Here is a 21,011-nt window from a genome sequence, read left to right as displayed (position 1 = left end):
ACATAGATTAATCTCTACTATCCTTAGTTAATAACCCTCCCATATACAGATAATTTCTCCATCAGAAGCTAACTCCATGCTTGATCTATTTATTATTATTGTTGTTGTTGTTGCGAAACCCTGCATTTTCTGAATATTTAAGTAGCCAAATACTGTAGAATTGGAGGATAATCATCTTTTAACACTAATTTTCAAGGATTGCAGTAAACTTTATAGATCTAAAAGCGGCCATTTATATGGCTTTGAGGATTGGGACTGGGACACAGATTCTTTCACCAGTTGGCTGTCAGATCAGCTGTGACCTGAAGTCGTTGTTCTCTGCATTTGATGGCTATTTGGGTGACACTTCTGAAAGAAGCTGGTGTCATCGGTCCTGTTCTCTGTGGACAGTTGACCATTTATCCTTCCTCAGCACAGCAGACCCAGGATTGAATGAAGTGAGTCTGAACTATTCCTCTGCCTTTATATGTGATGCTTCTGGGTTAGGATTGAGGCACATTAGTGGGGTAGTGTGACGAAACTGACACGGCATTGCCCAGGCTTTACTGACGTGATGGACAGACAGAAACCTTCAGGCTCCAGGGCTGTCAGTCTGATAACACATCTATTTTTCTTATGAAAGCCTGCTACAAAGACATGTAATTCTATTCTGTGCTTAACACCGTTGCATCTGAGCACCTTCCCATAGTGCATTAAGCAAGTTACTAACACCTGTCACATGGATGGAAAAATTCTTAGGTAACTAAGAATTTGAAAAAAAAGGAACTTTTTAAAATAGAAAATTGCCTTTTTTTTAAACTTAGTGTACAGTGATTTTTTTAAATGTCTGAATGTAAATGTTTAATCATGTGATTAATGTGGGAAATTGTTAGTGCCTTATTGTATTGAATTGTTGCTCAGACATTGTTTGCTGATCCTGCAGTGCCAACTGTTTTTGCAGCTTCACTTACTGGGAAAACATGGTTGCTCTATTTCTTCTATGGTTTCTGAAAGTCGTCGTCGTCCTCCTTCTTTGTCTGAGATGTTTTCTGCTTTTAGATCTTTTCCTCTCTGCTTTTAGTTGACCTTCAGACAGTCCAGTGGTTGGGGAGAAAGCACAGTTAATCATATAAGGGACCCATGTTCTTGTCTCTTCTTCCCACCCTTATTCCAATTTTTGCCATTTTAATTCGGGGTGGTCCTGAGGAGATGCTGTTCGGGGACCTACCCTTGTGCCCTCAACTCATTGGGACACTTAGCTAAGTATTCAGATCCCAAACCAGTCCTTAGTCCATTTCTAAATAGAAGTGAACTCCTTGAAATTCATGTTGGAAATTGTTGGTGGCACTGTTTGCCCAGTCTGTTCATGTGTCTGAGAATGGAGGTTTTGGATTCCAGGCTTTGGTTGACTGTCGAGGTGCCAAGTAAGTTCTGACGGAAATGAAGATTGCAGCCTTCATAGCAAATCATTTCATGTCAAATTGGTTGCAGACTCCATCTGCACACTGAGCTTCAGAGCATGTGCAACTGTTCAGAGGGTATTTTGGAGCACAGCATATTTATTGCTAATACTTGATTGGCTGTGCATTCCACCCAAATCTTAATATATTTATTTTTACACTAGACCCTTTGGCTGGTGTATTTCCTCAAGCAGTGGCGATGAGAAATGTTTTGATTCTGATAATGTCAAATCAATGTCATCTGAATAAATCATTATTTTTGGTGAACTCATGTGGAATTCTTTTGTGTGCTTTATTCCACTCCACTCCACCCGTCTAAAATCATAAAGTTCACCAAACAGAACTCTTCCTCCTTTTTTGTATAGTTCTGAGTTATAGGTGTAATAGTGTTGTTGCAGTTGTTTTCCTAGTAATTCGTTCTGAAGAGCTGGGCCTACACAGCCCTTGCCTGCTGTCTATGCCTGTTTCTCCTCGGTGTTCTCAGTTCCTAACTCTTGCGACCACTTACAACAAATCCCCATCCCAACCAGAAAGAGGCAACATGTTGCTGTTCGTTAGTTTGGCACACTTCCTGATCAATTTCATAAGAAGCTTTGTGAGACTCCCTGCCAGAGGCACTGAGAACAGTGTGATTAATGGCCTCTGAGAAGCCACACATACCTGATTTTTTTCCCCCTCTGAATATAGAAGTCATATGCTACTCATTCAGTATTAAACACAACATGCTTGCTATCCTTGTTAGGTACCTTCTTTGCTCGTTTCTCTGAGCACAAACCTGAACTCGCCCTGGCTCCTGTCTTAGATGGACACAGTGGGGAGCTTTTTAATTGTGTTCTTTTTTCATAGCACTCTGTAAACTCAGATTGGGGTGAGACACTGGCTTTCATGAGACACCCAGAGATCATGGTCATGTGCCTGGCCCCTCACTACATACAAGAAAACTGTTTAGCAGTAATTTTTCTGAGAAGCAGTGATTTCTTGCCCTGCTTCCATGTTTCTGTGAATGACTAGGATCAGAATATCCTAGCCTCTAGGTACCTGAAGAAAACTTTATTTCATTGTAATGGCTATTTGAACAAGATGATGCTAAGCAACCTCAATCCCTCTATCCCCTCACCAAAAAAGCCCTCCCACCACTATGATCATGACCATGATATCTGGAACCTATCATTTGAGCAAGGAGAGAGGCAGAAATATTTGGTTAATTTTCAGAGTTTAAAATTATAGAATAGCAAAATACCAAAAATGCTCCCCAGGTGTCTGGGCGGTAGCCAGAATGTGACCGATCTAGAGGGTAATCAAGTTGGTGGGGAACAAATTAAAAGGATGTGCACTGGCTACCCCTTTGCACCACCCCTACAATACTTTCTCATTTTAAATTACACTCATCTGGTAGACCCCTTTCAAGTATCTTCAACAGTGGAATGTCATGCCCTGGATACTGAGCTAGTCAGTCTTGATCCTGCCAGTAAAGTTCACGCACTGGAATGCCCTGGGTCTGTGTGATCAGACATTGCACATCTCTTAGCTGGATATCATCTGCCATTGCCATCTCCAGTAGTGGTAGGAACCCAATTTTGCCTTAACCATTGGGGACCTATAAAGATCCTATGTAATGTATTTTTTTCTCCTGAGTTTTTGGGGAGAACCTTTGCTCTAAAGGAGAAAGTGCACTTTAAATACTCTCCTCCCCATGCATCCATTTCCCCTTGCATCTCCCTCCCCTACCCCCAATTAAAACATCTGATCCGTTTAAAATTGCCTACTGTTCTCTGAAAAACAAGCAAGATTTACAATTCCTAGACACTTCTGTGGTTGGATTCCTGGTGTGACCAAGTACGCTGGATGTGCGACCTTTCTGTGTCTCCTAAGCTTAGGGTAGATTCATCTATATGATTACTACAATATTGAGTAAGAATTGGGAAACTGATTCAGAATGTTCTCTTGGACTCCCATGTAGCCAGTGCTTCTCCCAAGAGTCCATGTGTTAGACTATTGATTCCAGAGTCTCTGCGATTTGGGCAAATGCCTTTTGAGGGTGCCAAAAGAGGATGTGCCAGGGGTGCCTATGAAAACCATTGCAACTGTGAGATCCAACATTTTCATCAAAGTCCCCTGATGCTAATGGACTCTGTTTTGTCCTTCCAATATACTTCAAACTATTCAGTAGAGAAGGAGGGCTTCTGTCTGAGATCAGTTAGCAGGGCTCCTACATAGTCTATCTTAGGAAAAAGCTGTTTTATGTTGGGTGGTATGAATTGTAATGAGCTTCACTTGACAGACAAGTAGCTGATCTGGTATGGCAAATTCTGCATTCAGACCCTTGAATTCCTCTGTGCACTTTCCTTGATCAGCCATCTATCCAGACATGGGAATGACATCCAGATTCTCATCCCATATGGATTTAGGGTGACCAGATGTCTCAATTTCATAGGGACAGTCCCAATATTTGGGGCGTTACCTTATAGAGGCACTCATTACCCCACACCCTGTCCCTATTTTTCACACTTGCTATCTGGTCATCCCATATGGATTCATCCTTAGAAGCATATAAGTGGCCCTCAGATCCAGAGCATGTAAGTCCTCTGCCTTCTGACAAGAACAGGATTATTCAGACAGTGTTTAAAACTCCTCTTTTGTAACCTATTGGTTGAGGTCTCTGAGATTCAGGGTGGGTTGTAAATGCTCTGGATTTTTGGACTCCAGATGCAGCTGGAAGAAATCCTGTTCCCCTTATTTGTCCCCAGTGGCACAGGTTCACTGGCTTTTTCAATCTGGCAGGTGGGACAGGCTTTCCAAAACTAGCTCTTCCTGATATTACTGATCTCAAGTTCACGTCTGAGGGGAGCAATGTGTCTTTTCAAAGCCAGATGCTTATATGCAGCTAGTAACAGAGTAATGGTTATGGAAAGTCTTACCCTAGATTTGCTACTGTGGGGAAGAGAGGTTCTGCAAGTGGATGGAGGTTGGGGGATGTAATTGTCTCAGGGGTTGCTGCTCTCTCTGATCTTTACTCTTACATCAAATTATTCCAATACATCTGCTTGGAACCAGTCTGGTCTACTCTTCATCTCTCCTACCTCATGACGACAAGCACAACACACGGAAGCAGGTGACTGCGTTTTCAGCCACTGGCGTGTGAAGAAGCAGCTGTACTGGTGACCATACAGGTGAACATGTTCCTGCAATAATATGGAGTGTGGTGCTGGAATTGTATTAGCCACAGCAATTAGTAAATTAGTGCCCCATTTTGGCTGTCTTGGGAAGTGTAATGGAGCACAAACTCTGAGTTGGTAGGCACAGCGGAATAGCTCTTTGTAGCTAGTGTCATGTGCATGCACCTACACAAGATTTTTCTGGGGTGGGATGTACTGTTTTATAATGAGGACACCTTTTTATACTAGTGCCTTGTCTGTCTACGCTCATGTGCCGGCTGTTCTCAAAAACTGATTTTCCTGAGGAAGGGAGGATGTGGTTAAAGCATGATTGCTACTAAAGTAGCATCCAAAATGTGTTAGATGTTGTACTTTTATACAGGGAAGATGGTCCCTGCCCCAGTGAACTTAAAATCTTTAGGCTAGTTCATGTTTCTGCCTCTACTGCTAAATATGCAGGTCCGACTCCAAATTCATCCCTAGTGTAAGGCCTTTGGATGAATTTGGTCCACAACCTTTTTCTTTCATTCTCCCTTTACTAATTTGTCGGGATGCCTGGGAAGGAGCCGGTACATTCTGTACTAACAAAGGGAGCATTGTAATGTAATCACGGTATGGGTGGATGTGAATGATGAAGGATGTACTCCTGGTAGGGTGTGGATTGGAGCTCCAAGGTGACTTTGGAATTCACACACAACTTCCCTAGAGAATTAAAAGGGGGCGAAAAAATGTGATCAATGAAGTGTCGGAAGTAAATACATTTACATAGTATATGCTTATAAAGCATAAATATTTCCATGGTGAGGAGCCTCCTTCAGAGGCCAGGGTAGTACCTATGTAGAAATAATGTGTTCAAATCGAGTAGAAAAAAAACAGATTGTTTAGGTGAGAACATTTTAGTTTGGCTCTGTAGGCCACAATCCCAACTCAACGGTCCAGGAAGGTGGATGAGTAACCCGTGGTGTGGTACATGCAGTCTAGATGGCCTCTTGGTACAATACATTCCTTGCTCACTTAACAGGTGAGAAGGCGGGGGGGGGGGGGGGAAGCCTTTACTAGAGAAAACAAAGTTGCTCCCTGTCAGTCAGACTGATTGATTGGCTGTTGAGAAATGTTTAGCTGGCATCGCCTGCACTCTGCAACAGTGGTCCCAACTGTATTCATTCCTTTTAAATCTATCCTTAATCCAATTCCCTTAGCGCGCGTGCCCCCTCCCCCCCCCAATTTATAATCTTTGGCAAAGTGGTTTAACTACAGTAAATCCTACCGGGGATGCTTTCCTTTGCAACTGTTACCTTCGGAATCTCTGTCTGAAACTGATGCATGGTTCTTGTTTTACAAAGGGAGGAGAATTGTGTTTGCCTACAAAAATGTGCCTGGGTGGTTGGATCTGATATGTGTAGTGTCAGAGCAGATTATTCAGACGGTTAGATGTTACTAAACGCAGGATGTTTGCCTCTCCTAGTGCCTTCGTCCCGTGATCTCAACATGCCTTACAAACATCCCGTGGAGTAGATATTATTCCCATTTTACAGATGGATAAACATGCAGAGAGTAGTTGGGAGAGTTGGTTAAGGCCACACACTGAGCTAGGAACAGAATCCAGGAGTTTCAACTCCCCTCCCATGCTCTAACCATCAGACAATACGACTACCCTACTGTCAGTAGAACTACAGGGCCATAACCCAGCCTGCAGCTACTGTACAATCCAGACAGAAGTCTGTGGTGCAATCACATGACAAGCTGAGACATCAAAAAGAGAAGACACTTTTTTACTAGAAAATCTGGCCTGGCCTAGCTGTTTAAATGAAACCCAGGAGGGTTTCGGGTATGGTCCCTCAGCTCTCTGAAATGGCAGTGTTAGAGAGCACTGCAGAGAAAACACCAAACTTCTGGATGGGGGTCCTTCATCTGAGCCATTTTCCTCTGGCTGACCGAGGCACAATGTTGATGGGGTCTTGTGAGAGCTTACCAGCCAGTCCTTCGCAACCAGAAGGGAAGGGCAATGTGGGGCCTCTTTGACGGCAGTGGGAGGCAGGATCTCACGGAAGATTTTTCCCCTCCACCAACAAGCTGCTCTTGTACCAGCACTGGGGTTTCAGCTCTCCTGCTGGCAGCTGGGTGTTACTGGCTTTGATAGACTGAGCAGTAGGGCGGAGAGAGAAACTGTATTCAGAAGAAACACCTCTGTAATTCTTATAGGACATTTATACTTGTTAATGCAACAGTGCTGTTAAAACAATTGCATTTTCCTGGGTGTAAAGTGAGTGTTCTACAGCTTCCTCGAGGAAGGTGGGTCCTGTGGAGACAGCACTGGCCTGGACCTCAGAAAGTCTGGGTTCTACTCTCTCAGACTTCCTGGCCGAGTTGCGTAGTTGCTACGTGCCATGGTTCCTCATCTATAAAATGGGGGTGATAATGGTCTCTTCCTCCCACCCTTTGTCTTGTCCAGTTAGACTGTAATCAGTTTCTTTCTATGTGGGGTACATTTATAGTCCCCATTTCCATAGCACTTGAGCGCCTCAGTCTTAATGTACTTCTCTCATCCCTCTGAGAGGCGGGGAAGTGCTATTATCCCCATTTTACAGATGGGGAACTGAACCCAGACAGTTAGGGACTGGCCCAAGGTCATACCGGGAGTTACTCCTTGGGGAATTCTGCGCTACTGTGCATGTGCAGAATTCATGTCTTCCCGAGATTTCTTTGCTTCCCTGCAGACCCTTCCGCCCAGAACCTCTTCTCCCCCCCCCCCCCCCGGCCGATCCCCACTCCTCCTGCCCCTGAACCACCTGGATGAGTTGCCCGGATCCCCACCCCACTGAGCCCCAACCAGCTGCACCTGGATCTCCACCCCACTGAGCCCACCCAGCATCTGGACCCTCACTGATCCCCAGGCCAATCTGTCTCCCCCCCCACTTACCAAGACCCCCACTGCTGAGCCCCAACCACCTTCACCTGAATTCCTCTCCTGAGTCCCATTACCATTGAAGCCAGAACTCCCTAACAAGCCTGTGCATCCAGGTCCCCTCACACACCTGAATCCCCCACTCAGCTGCCCACACCCAGATTGCCCCACACAACTCTCTCAGCTCACACCTGGATCCCTCCACACTTGGCTCCTGCCTCGCTGAGTCTGCCTGACTGCCCGCACCTGGCATCGAGGGGCAGGGCCTGTCCTTGCGCTGTGTCAGGGTTGGGTGCAGCCTCACCACTGAGTCCATGTCCCAAGGGGGGAGCTGTACGGTGATCTCCCACCTCTGTGCAGCCAGTGGCCTTGTGCTCCCCAGTGCCATGCTGGAGCCTCCACATTTATTTGACAAATAAAATTTGCAGAATTGTGCAGAATTTTAAAATATTGTGTGCAGAATTTTTAATTTTTTGGTGCAGAATTCCCTCCGGAATAAGGCAATCTGCTGCAGAGCTGGGAACTGAACAAGGGTCTCCCCAAGTCCTAGGCTAGCTGCCCTAACGATTGGATAATCTCGCCTCTCCCTTTGGGGTAGGTACTTTTTGTTACAGTTGTACGGTGCCTAACACAATGGGGCCCTGGATCTCAGGCTGGGCCCCTCACCGTCACATTGCGACAAATACAAAATGCAATAAGCCCCTTTCAGATTAAAGGAATAATTCTTTTGAAAGAACAAGCTTCCAGGGCACCAAAAGAGAAAATGCCATAGCAAAGTGAACTGGTGAAGAAATAACTCATACAATTATTATAACCTAGAGATTTTGCGTACACTTTGGTGCTAGCAGAAACATCCTTCTTTGAGAAGTGGATTGTGCAAGTGCAGCTCATGGAAAGGTTCTACTGGTGTGTACAATTCAGCGTATGCTGCTTCATCAGTAAAAATATCACACACACCAACTCTGCCAAAAAGCCTCTTTCTAATTGGTATTAATTACTTATAAAGTATATGTTGTGTTAGCAATATAAGAGCAACATCGAACTCTGAGCTATATCAAGCTATACACAGGATAGATATAGAAAATAAAAATTATATCTTGTTACAAACTACTAAATGAATCTTTACAAGATTATACTTTAACATCTGATGATTACAAAATACGACATTTAACTCTCCTTCACTTCTGTCGTTATCTTACAGTCAAATATTGATTTGCATTTTAATTTAAATTGCCTAGGGAGGTTGTGGAATCTCCATCATTGGAGATTTTTAAGAGTAGGTTAGACAAACACCTGTCAGGAATCATCTAATACTTAGTCCTGCCATGACTGCAGGGGACTGGACTAGATGACTTCTCAAGGTCCCTTCCAGTGCTGTGATTCTCTGCCCTATCTCAGAAATACTAGCTTGAGCCTGAACAATTTTTTTCTGCATTTATCCAACTCTTAAATAATTTTATTTTCTCTGCAATATGGTATTCTGTATTAATCATTAAAAAAAAATCCACTTAAACTTGGATACAGCTAATTTGGAAAACAAACAAACAAAAAACCCTCAAAAAAATCTAGAATCTTAACCTAAAATCTAACTGTCCATCTTCATTGACCTCAATCTATGGACAACCCTTCTTCAAACTGACAAGCAAACCAGAATATAATGGTTGGATAAGGATCGGGTATAACTGAATCCGAGCGATTAATAAAGCAGAATGAAATATTGTCAGTGGAAGAAATTGAGAGCCAATTCAGATTACCGTACTTACCTATCATTACTGAGTGCTTAGAAATACCTTTGCTACAAACCAAAGATGGAATAATTTGAGCACAATGAAATTGAGAGCTTCAAAACTGCATGAATAAGTGTCAATACTATGTGAATAATGAAGAAGTCATACACTTTTGTATGTATGCAAATGTCTACTATCTACTTGCTTACCCTTGAAAAATACCTATGACACTGTGGTAGAGGTGGATTCATGTTCACAAACATAATGACTCTTGGCCTTAGGTACACAGAGATTAGTCCAATATTTCAATCTGTACTTCTCACCTTACCACACAGTATCAGATTACACAATGTATCTTGCCCTCAAGGAAGTTGTGTGTGATGGGAGGAGCAGATAACGAAACATGCTGGGAAGAGATGGCTCTTCTGATTGTCTTCACGGGGCTTGGATGAGGTTGACCCCAGAGCCAGGAATTCTGTAGACTAGAAACTGAACAATGGGAATTGATCATCAATGAACGGATTGTGTTGAGTCTGAAGTTAGTATTGTTAGGCTAGGATGGCAACCTTTGTAAACAGACATTCTCACTGTATAGTTTTGTTCCTTAGGGACTTGCATAGGAAACTGCTGCTGAGTGCTGAAATCCACAAGCCTCAACAGACAGACTAATGAAGTTTAGGAAGTGCTGCTCCTAAACAACAATTTGAAAATAGATACACATAACAAATACCTTATTAAACCAGTGGTTTCTCCTGAAAGGGAAACCTACATAAAGAAGCCTTCTATCTTTGTCAGTTTTTCACCTTGTTGTCCTTGGACTTTATATAAATACAGAAAAGGACCTATCTGCTCTATTCCCAGTGAGGTGGCTGGTTTCTTGTATTCTGTAAAGGTAGATCATTCTTGATTTATTATATTTTTGTAGATTGGTGCGTTGCATCTTACTGTACCCTTTTCCCTATTTTGTGAATGTGCTTGTCTGTGTACTGTACTGCCGACTTCCAGTTTTAAAACAATGATATTGGTGTAATATATGAATCCTGTGTTTCACAAGACACAACCTCCTCTGCCAAGAATGTAAAGTGTCCTGAAAACATGTGTAATATCACTTTCCTTCCATCTGATGGAGGCAAATATTCAAAGGCTTTCTGCTGAGTCTGCATTTCCCTAGTATTAAAAGGTCAACAACTACCGTATATGTGTCTACTATTAGCACAGATTTATTTCCCTAATTAAACTGATACACTGGGTATAATGCCAATATAAATAAGTGAGGCCCTTTCATTCATTTAATTCTGTACTGAAGAATCAAACAGGGCTTACGTTTAACAGTGTTTTGATTTTCATTTGCTGACTTTCTCAAGAAAACCAGGAAATGAAGCTGTGCGTGCATGTGTGGGTGTGAACTTGTGTCGGAGTGGGAGAGAGCTGGTGGAGCAAGTTTAGATGATGATCCTGGCGCAGAGAAGGAAGTGGTTTGGGTAAACGAGACTGTGAGTAACTGAATGTGGAGGTGACACATAATTGTTCTCACGCTAGAAAACAGTATGTACAACACTGTGAGAGCAAGTGACACACCTATATTACTGAGTTCATGCACTGCATTTAAAGGGACCCTGCCAAGGTTGCTTTTCTTTTTCAGATGAGTTTACAACACAAAATGTAGATCGACCTTTCCCTAAAGTTTGGGGGTGTCCTAGCTTGCAAAGTACATCAGGATGATAGGTACTTTGACAATGTAAGGGGGTTTTATTATTATTATTATAGATCAATTCCCTCAGATCCCTTGGGGGCAATGAAGTACAGTATAGGTCCCACTTACAAACATGGAACTATACAACACACGGCTGTTGGCTAAGTGGAAAGGAATGTTAATGATGCCCTCTTTCCCCTGCCTTTACCAATGTTGCTGTTATCAATCCAAAAAGGAAAGTGCTACGGGCCTGATCAAAAGCCCACAGATGTCAAATAATGAGTCTTTCCACTGATTTCAGTCGGGTTTGGTTCAGACCTTTTAAGTATTTATTCTCAAGTATGAGCACAAGGGCAATTCTGATTGGACAGGCTGCTTTAAATCAAGCAAAGAGCATCTTGCAGGTGAGGCAAGTTTACTATAGTCCTGGCATGGGTGGACGCCTTTTGGCTCATGTGATCCAGCAGCTGCCAGCAAACGACCAGAGACCCATTTTGACTTTTCGCTGCTTTGCTATGTTAACAGGTGCCTCTGCAAGGAAAGCAATGGAGCTGAACTCTCGATCCAATAAAAGGATAAGTATTTCTTGAGCATGCACTGTTAATGACTTTTCAAATGTTAATACTGAGTCATTTTGTTTCTAAATTTCAAAAGGAATATGTTCAGAGGAAGGGGTCAATGCACACAGGAAACTTCCATTGCAGCTAATGGCAGTTGTGTGTGCACATCAGCCTTTTCAGGGACTAATGATTAATACATAGCGCTTTAGCTTTTAAAGCACTGTGCAAAGATTAACTAATCCTCTCAACTCCCCTGTGAGGGAGGGAAATATTATACCCCTTTTACAGGTGGAAAAACTGAAGAGGACAAGTTAAGTGACTTGCTCAAAGCCAAAGAGGGACTCAAAACTGGGATTAGAAGTCAGGAATTCTGTGTTTCTTGCCCTGTGCTCAGATCGCTAAACTAGGAGGCCTCTCAGCAGATTTTGTTTTAGAACATATGGGGTGATCAATGAGAGAGCCAGTGAAACCCAAGAGGACTCTCCAAAAGAGCAAACAGATTGTTGTTTGCGCACAAATATACTGCAATTGTAGAAAACTGCCGTGGTCCAGGTATGTTGCAGGGTCACCAACGAGCATAAATTACTTAGACGTCTATTCAAGTATTTCTTTTTTGTGGGGAACTAGCTTTTCAGGAATCATGAAAAATACACGGAAGACCTCATTCCATATTAAAGGTCAACTTTAAGGTATGAAGAGTAACCTGTAGATTCCAATATTGGTTCCATTGCTCAGTCATAAACCTGAGACTTCTGGAAGAGATGCCTGTCAGGGGGCTTATCACCAAGCAGCCATGCCATAAAATTGTCTGCAGTTCTGGGTTTGTTTATTTTTAGGATTTACATAGAAGATACTGTGACAGGAGGTCTTTTGTTTGAGGATTTAGGGGGAAAGCTGAGAACTAACTCCAGTCAGTCTGAACTGATAAAAAAAAGTTTGTTTTTATTTTGGTTACCAAGCTGTGACTGCTATGAATTTGGCTTCCAGCAGCCAGTGGGCTATATGAGGAGCACACAGAGGGGTGTCTGGGGACAGGGCATCATGAAAGAGTGGGTAATTACTTCTCGCTCTTTTTTTTTTTTTTTTAAAGGGACTTAATGAAAATGTATTTTCAGGTGTGGTGTTTGGTGTTGTGTGTGTGCTCAAGGGGTTCTGACCACATTCCGGTGTGGCTGTTGTTTCATTTCTCTAACTTCATCATCAACTCTCTCTGTGTTCTTCTTGGAGCTGTTTCTCTCTCCCGCCCCCTCCACACATTTTACTATCTTTAATTTTATTTATTTTATCATCCAGGGCCCCGAGCCTTACCCACAGGAGTAGTCCCACTTAACTCAATTGAATTACTTGTGTGTAAAGCTACTCCCAGACTTGTTTGCAGGGTCAGGGCCTTAGTCTGGGACTATAAATGTTGGTAACATTCTCTAAAGGTATCATTGGAAAAATGTAGGATGGAGGTATTCACGATGTTCTGTCACTCAAAGACAGTTGCCCGTGGTGCTGGCCTGGAACAATTTCTATAGTGGAGGTGCTGAAGGCAGGAACCTTGTCTGCTGGGTTGTTATTAGTACTTTAAACCAGCACCTACAGCAGTTGCAGTCAGTTGGATTGTCCTTCTTTATCACCCAGGATTCATTCTGGATTAGGTAGGCGGCAGAGCATTGTCTGTGGCACTGCCTCCTTTAAGGACGTCCATCAGGAGCCATCTGTTTTCAGAACTCCCTGGACTGCCTTTCCATTTGATTCAGTGTCTCCATGGCCATCTAACGTCCCTTATTCCTCTGGATTCCTCTGCTGTGGTGAGCGGATGAGTGGAAGTCTGGATACTATGTTTAAGTAAGCTGGGGCAGATTTGTGGTTTTTAACTGAATTGCTGTACAGCTCCCAGATGTCTTTTCTGCAATGGAGGCTTAATGAATTACTTAAATAAATAAAATATCCTCCTGATCCTGTGTTAGGGCTCCATATTCCAAGGGCACTGAAGGTTGTGAGCTTTAATTTAACACTTGTAAAGCACATTGTCATCCTTAGAGGTGGAATGTTATAGAAATTATCCACCCTCTGAATTGTGGTGATGTTTTTATCTCCCAGTTCTTTACTTATTAGCCAGACTAATACATACTGTGGCTTGTCTCTCTCTCCATCTGCTCTGACTTTAGTTCATTCACTTTTCTGTAGGTATTGTCCAGTACTCCAGTCTTTTAGTTAACAGTTTCTGGGGAAAGTTTCCCTTCGATGGGTCTCTTTTTCATTTTCTAGGTCTCATCAATAATCAGGTGCTATGCATATGTTTCCAGTATACCTTAACCATCTGCTGTATTTCATCTCCATGGTGTCCAGGCCAAATTCCGACTCTGGTAATTACATCCTGCCTGCCTTCATTCCCTCTGAAGTTTTAACCAGCTATGATGGCTTTTTCACTTTCTGTCCTGAAGGACTATGTAGCTTTGCTTTTGCATTTCATTGCAGCGGTGGTGGATTTGGTGGTTGCTTTTCAGTAACCAATGAAGTGATCACAGTCTAAAAGTACCTTCATGGGGAAGAGGTTTCTGAAAGTAGACAAGTTTTTCGTCAATCAGAAATAGGCATAACAAGATACAATGGCTGGAAGCCAAAATTAGATAAATTCAGACTAGAAATAAGGTGTAAATTTTTAGCAGAGAATGTTATTAACTATTGGAACAACTCACTTATGGACAGTAGTGCTGGAACAATTTGTATAGTGGAGGTGCTGATGTAACCCACACACCTCCTGGGTGTGATGTTCTGTCCCCTCTAGTGGCACCAAGACCACTTAGAGATGAATAAGTCAGCCTGCTACAGCCTTATCTAGAAACCATGTGGCTTTTAGCTCATTCAATAGAGGCTCATGCATTTAGCTTCAGAGGTCCCAGGTTCAATCCTGCCCGTCGATGATCAGGGTCTCTCAGTGTTACACTGAGAGCCATTGAACCAAATTGTAAACCCTGTAGCGATGGAAACGACTTCAAGCTGTGGGGTTGTAGCAGCACCCCCAGTTCCAGCACCTATGCCTATAGTGGATATGGTGGCTTCTCCATCACCTGAAGTCTTTAAATTGAGACTAGATCTCATTCTCAAATATACACTATAGCACAACCAGAGATTATTGGCTTGATGCAGAAATAATTGAGTGAGGTTCTTTGGAGGAGGTCAGACTAAATAATCATAATGGTTCCTTCTGGCCTTAAAATCTATAAATCCATGAAAATTAGTCTAGGGCCCGATCCATATGGGTGACCTCTGTGCCCATGTGACGCTTCATTGATTTCAGTGAGGCTTTGTGTGTGTGGTACGATATGCTAACTCAGATCCAATTGCACAGTCAGGGCCTATTGCTCTGCTCCTCTATCACTGGAGCCAATGTGAGCTTCATAATTCATTCAAGGGGGCAGGAGCAGGCCTTATATTTATAAATGGTTGTGGGGTGAAAGGAATGAACTTATTTCTTTTTTTAAACTGGGCTGTCATCTTTGAAAAGTCTTACACTTAAAATTAAACTGTATTTTTCAATGCTGTATTTCTTAGTATGGAAAAATCCATTCTCAAGACTTTCAACCCTATTATTCTGGCATGTTTTAATGCCTCGGGTAGCTGGGAGTGGGCGGATAGCCAGGGGCGGCTCTATGTATTTTGCCGTCCCAAGCACAGCAGTTAGGCGGCTTTCGGCAGCACACTTGTGGGAGGTCCACTGGTAACACGGATTCGGCGGCATGCCTGCAGGAGGTCCGCCGGTCCCGCGCCTTCAGCGTACCTGCCGCCGAAGCCATGGGACCGGCGGACCTCCTGCAGGGATGCCGCCGAAGGCAGCCTGACTGCTGCCCTAATGGCGATCGGCAGGCTGCCCCCCGTGGCTTGCCGCCCCAGGCACGCGCTTGCTGCGCTGGTGCCTGGAGCCACCCCTGCTGATAGCATACAGGCACTCTACTGTGTGGTTTGTCATCTCTGGCTATGATTCTTTGATATTAAAACTCTAGTCAAGTTGTGATGTTGAGTCAGGTACTGATGGCCATGAATTATCAATGTCTGATGGGTATTTATGCTCTCCCTAGGTCTATTGCTTGTTGATGGTTAATAATTAATCTAATTACTGTTTAATTATAACAATCTTGTTCAGGTCGGAGTAAATAATTGAATCCTCCAACCACAAAATGGTTAGTTTAACTTGCTCTGTTTGTACAATTTGGGATGGCAGTTTTGAGAAATTCCCTTCTAATCATCTTCAGGAGTGAAGTTTACAACACAAATCCAGAGATTGCTGCCTCCCATGAATGTCCTCAAGAGCATTAGTAACATGCCAAATTATCTGTGGAGGCGGCCACTCCTCAGGCTTGCAATCCAATGAGTATGCATTTATTCTTCTTGTAGGCAATTTCTATGGTGCTCATCACCGTAGAAACTGAGTTGGATGAATAGTAACAATCCCTTTGCTGAAAGGGATAGCTGAATGCTCTAAGCATCGGGTCTGAAATTCCTCGGCTTCTCAAAATCTAATCCTGGCTGGACTGACTCAACCCCTTCATTCTCTGAGGTAAATACATTGAGTTCCTTGCAGATTACATTAAAACCAACATACTGTCTACTCTGTGTGACTAATAAAGATTGTGGGGCACTTTTTGTAAGAGAAGGGTTTTGCCCTGGAATACGGACCAAAGTTTCCCTCTGCTTCCCCTAGTGTTATGCAGTATGTTGGTAGTATTAGGGTGACCAGATGTCCCAATTTTATAGGGACAGTCCTGATTTTTGGGTCTTTTTTTTTTATATATAGGATCCTATTACCCCCCATCCCCATCCCGATTTTTCCCACTTGCTGTCTGGTCACCCTATGGTAGTTTATCTGGATAATGTCCTCCACTCCAACGGAGTTTATCCATGGTCATTTAACCTCTTCTATTTCCTTTCCATTTACCCTTCTCTGCAGATTGGGGGATGGGCTGAGATTGGGATTTGGGTCTGTTTAATGCTTTTTAACTATTGGTTATATTTATGTAGAGTGTCCAAGTGCCTTTTTGGTTATTGACACTGACTACATTTATTAACATATTAACATAGCACGTTTTATTTTCAGAGCATTTTATGGACATTAACTGATACTCCAAACTCCCCTGCAAGGTACGTAGATTAGAGTAATAAAAACTGCAATAATACCTAGCACTTTTTGTTGAATAGTTATCTTCATTCTATAGATAAAAGGTGTAAGTGATTTGCACAAGGCCACAAACAGAGACAGTGTCAAAACTGGGATTATAATTTGCAGCACCCCTTGCTTTGTGAGCAAATTCTCTACAAGACTTTAAGCACCTTGTAGTTTCAGTTGGTTTGGAAATACAAAGGAGGAAGTGGAACTGTGGGAGTATTCCAGTTAAGGTTGCCACAAAAAGTCTGTCTCCACCAAACCAGGAAAAGAAACTCCTGGTGTTGTCTCAACACAATTCCTCATGCTCTTTCCTGTATGGTAGTTCATGGCCTTCCTTTAATACCATTAAGATGCCTACTCTGCTGCTATTTTGCAGTTAAGGATGCTATTTTAGCTCAGATGGTTTCCTTTATCAAGGAGGCAGACCAACCAGCATCTCGGGGGGTGGAGGGGAAGGGGAAGACGAGACTAGGATAGACTGTATTAGACTTAGCAATAACACTGTAATAAAGTTCTTTGAAGTAGGGTGACTGACCTTGTAGGTCCCCATCTGATCTATGTTCTTTGATTATTATTTATTATTTGTATTCCAGCAGTGTGTCTAGAGGACCCCTCTGAGATGGTGGGCTCCATTGTGCTAGGCTTTATACGTGCACACAGAAGAGCTTGTCCCTGAAGAATTTATAATCTAAATACACAAGATAGACAAACGGTGGGAGATAGGAAGGATTATTGTTCCATTTTACACATGGGGAGCAGAGATTAATGGCTAGCTTTTAAAGGTATTTAGGTGCACCAAAGATGCAGATAGGTGCCTAGTAAAGTTTTCTTAAATGCATACACATCTAATTCCCAATGGGACTCTGAAGGGAGCATCCTCCAGGCCTCCTCTGCTGAAATGGCCCATTGGTCCACCAATGTGCAAGAAGAAAGACTCTGGGCTCCATCTATACTACACAAATTAAGTGTAACAATCGGTAAAGGCTGGTTGTTGCCCAAGTATAATGTAAAATGATTCAGCCCAGTCAGTGTGGAAGGGCCCAAATTATTTTAGAACTGGACTCTTAACCCCTCCCGAACTCTCTGCCCAAAGTTTCCTTGGGCTAGAAGGCGGTTTCTGAACCCCTATGTTACAACCTTGTTAGGCCTCCTCAATGCAGGCCAGGCCAAACTGTTAGATCCTGCTTCAGGGCCGCCCAGAGGGGGGGGCAAGAGGGGCAATTTGCCCCAGGCCCCGCGTCCTGCAGGGGCCCCCACGAGTGTTTTCCGGGGCCCCTGGAGTGTTTCCCCTCTTCCCGCGGCTCCGGTTGAGCTCCCGCAGGCATGCCTGCGGGAGCTCAACAGGAGCCAAATGCCGCCCCCCCAGGGAAAGGGCCGCCCCACGCGCCTCCTTCGCGCGCTGGGGTCTAGAGCCGCCCCTGAGCGGGGACCCCCCGCCGCCGAAGACCCCGGGCCCCCGGAATTCTCTGGGCGGCCCTGTCCTGCTTAGGCAGCAATTGCATTTAACAGCGCTGCTGATCTTTGTGGTTTGTGTAGGGCAGACGGAGCCTTAAGCTTACAGTGCCAAAAGCCAATCTCGGAACAGCAGAGCTGTTCAGTGCACCTAAGAGCTGAGAAGTAGCAGAGGTCGGAGCTGGCTGAATGATAACTGGACTCACTATTTCACTTCTAGAACAAGTCTCCCTGTGGCCCATGACTGGGGCCTTGCCCCAATTCCACTGCAATTACGTTGTACTGGTGCAAATAGTGGCTTTGCCTGTCTGCTATGAGGTGCCTTGGTGCAGCTACGTTGGCGGCTGGCCCATGATGATTGAAATCAGGGCAAATCCCCAGAACAGACAAGTCCATAGACTGCAGCTTCCTGTTTTGCACTGTAATACATCTGAATGCGAGTAATGGTGTTTGTTGTTTCAGGTCAGATAGCAGGACAGCAGTGACTTGCTGATTCTCTTCAGCACCTGAAGTGTTTAATGATCAAATTATTTTTATTGTTTTTTTTGACACATTCCAGACCAGTGCCTTGAAGGTGTTTACTTTGTAACATGACCTGTGCTTTGCAATTCACAGCTGACACTCAAGCCCTAAGCACACATGTAGGGCCCCAGGGGACCCTGTTCAGCTACTACTCCCAGCAGCTCGGGTTTAAAAGCAATAAAACAAAACCTTTTTATTAACCAGCAGCCTCTAGGTGGCAAATTCCAAATCCTGCATTTTCAGTCATAAGCATGGACCTTGTATGCCATTAACACCAGACTTTGCCTGAAACACAATAGCATGCAGTGCAACTGTTTTTAGAGAATCCATCACACAGCGTATCTGTGTAAGGCACAAAGGATTTAATATCCAAGATGGTGCAGCCATATCTCTTTCTTTCAATCCTCTAATCCCTGCCCATCCCTATCAAAACAATAGGCAAGATGCACATGAGGTGGCAGAGGCTACCAGGTGCACAGATCTTTTGGATGTGCAGGGAAGTTGTTAGTGATGTTTCTCCTCTCCTGTTCCCTTCCTACCAGCAGGATCACGAGAAAGGAAGCCTGCTGTTAGCTGTTATTCCCTCCTTCTGAAGACCAAGAAAGGAGCTGACTCCCCACCATAATCCTGTCCCAACACTTCTCCAAGAGAAACTTGCTCTCTCGTGCACATACTGAATCTGCTGGAGCAGAGATGGAATAATAGGATCTGTACACATCAGGTGGCTGGAAAAGAATTGTCACCCCGATTAGTTTGGTCTGCTTGAGCTAATCCAAATGGAAGGCTTTCCTGAGAATTCTTGACCCTACTACCCTGTTAAATATGCAATGTTTCTGATCTTATTAAATTAGTCCTGAACCTGAAGTCCTTTAGGATGGAGCTTAATGCTGCGATACGCAGTTCAAGAAAAGACAGAAAAACCAAACCTTCAGAGCACTAGCTCTACATGTCAGCTCACCAATATCCCCTATGTGGCATTCCTTCTGTTAAGGTCACCACAGTGAGTGTGAATACTTACAGGGAGAGCTGAGCGGCCCAACTCAGAATTAAGTATGTCTGCATAATAATTAGTGTCAACCACTGCCTTGGGTCACTTTGTAAGATGTCTGCACCCATCTAAGAAAGCTACAGCCAAAGGCAAAGCATCCATAAACATCAAAGTAAGTACATGCTCCACAGTATCAAAAGTGCTGTTAATATCCAAAGAGAGAGCCATCTTAGCTGTCCTCCCCAGCAGAGACAGCTCAAAAAAATCTTTCAGGTATTCTTTATCCCTCATAAAGAAGTAAAAAGGACACAAACCAATTTTTTTCCTATGCAGATCATCTACACTTGTAAATTAATCCAGTCAAAGGAGGTGTCTCCCTTCCCTCAAATCCTTTATTGCTTAAAATATTATGTAAGTCTAGCCTGGCCTGAACCCCGGCAGCTTGTTGGCAGGGGCGGCTCTAGGGATTTTGCCGCCCCAAGCACGGCAGGCAGGCTGCCTCCGGCGGTTTGCCTGTGGAGTGTCCGCTGGTCCCGCGGCTTTGGCGGACCTCTGAAGCTGTGGGACCAGCGGACCCTCCACAGGCAAGCCGCCAGAGCAGGGGCAGCTCTAGCAATCCCGCCGCCCCAAGCAGGGCGGCGCGCCGCGGGGCGCGCTCTGGCGATCGCCGGTTCCGCGGCTTGCGGGACCTCCTGCAGACATGCCTGTGGAGGTTCTGCTGGTTCCGCAGCTCCGGTGGAGCATCCGCAGGCATGCCTGCGGGAGGTCCACCCGAGCCGCGGTACCAGCGGACCCTCCGCAGTCATGCCTGCGGCAGGTCCACCTGTCCCGCGGCTCCGGTGCACCTCCCTCCCACAGGCATGACTGCGGAAGGTCCGCCGGAGCCGCCTGCCGCCCTGCCAGCAAAAGGCCGCCCCAAGCGCGCGCTGGGGTCTGGAGCCGGCCCTGTGCCAGAGGCACCCTGCCTGCTGCCCTTGCGGCGCCGGCAGAGCGCCCCTCGCGGCTTGCCGCCCCAAGCACACGCTTGGCGTGCTGAGGCCTGGAGCCGCCCCTGCTTGTTGGTCATCCAGGTAGAACAGGTTCTGTGTCTCTATCTTAGCGAATTCAAAGATATCAAGGCTCTGACTGCCTTCCACGTTTCTTGTCTTCACAAGAAATTTCAGAAAACACTGGTGTCCTCCCCTGCCCCCCATTTCCCAGAGACTGGATCCTTATTTGAGGTCAAAGCTCCTCTCTCTTCTTCCGAAGCCCTGGCAAGCAAGCCTACGTGGGGAAATCAGATTAACAAAACAGTCTTTTGTATGTCCTGGAACACGGCTGTAGAAGAGTAAGTCAAATGCTCACTCTGATTTATACTTCTCCTTAGAAGTGCGGGGGATAGGGAACACTTTGTTCCTGCAGACTCAATGTACAATTAG

At 44.4% G+C, this 21,011-nt stretch overlaps 1 long non-coding RNA gene across 1 annotated transcript; it reads left to right on the top strand.

The window, feature by feature from the left end:
• Window positions 1-13,703: 13,703 nt before the first annotated feature.
• On the top strand, window positions 13,704-19,678 carry LOC123347753. Its single transcript, XR_006573107.1, has 4 exons — window positions 13,704-13,833; window positions 15,863-16,025; window positions 16,563-16,606; window positions 19,148-19,678. It is a non-coding gene; the product is annotated as an uncharacterized LOC123347753 (long non-coding RNA).
• The last annotated feature ends 1,333 nt before the right edge of the window (window positions 19,679-21,011 follow it).

Source organism: Mauremys mutica, chromosome 1 (assembly GCF_020497125.1).
Source record: "Mauremys mutica isolate MM-2020 ecotype Southern chromosome 1, ASM2049712v1, whole genome shotgun sequence".
NCBI classification, from domain to species: Eukaryota; Metazoa; Chordata; order Testudines; family Geoemydidae; genus Mauremys; species Mauremys mutica.
This window is presented reverse-complemented; position numbering and strand designations above follow the sequence as displayed.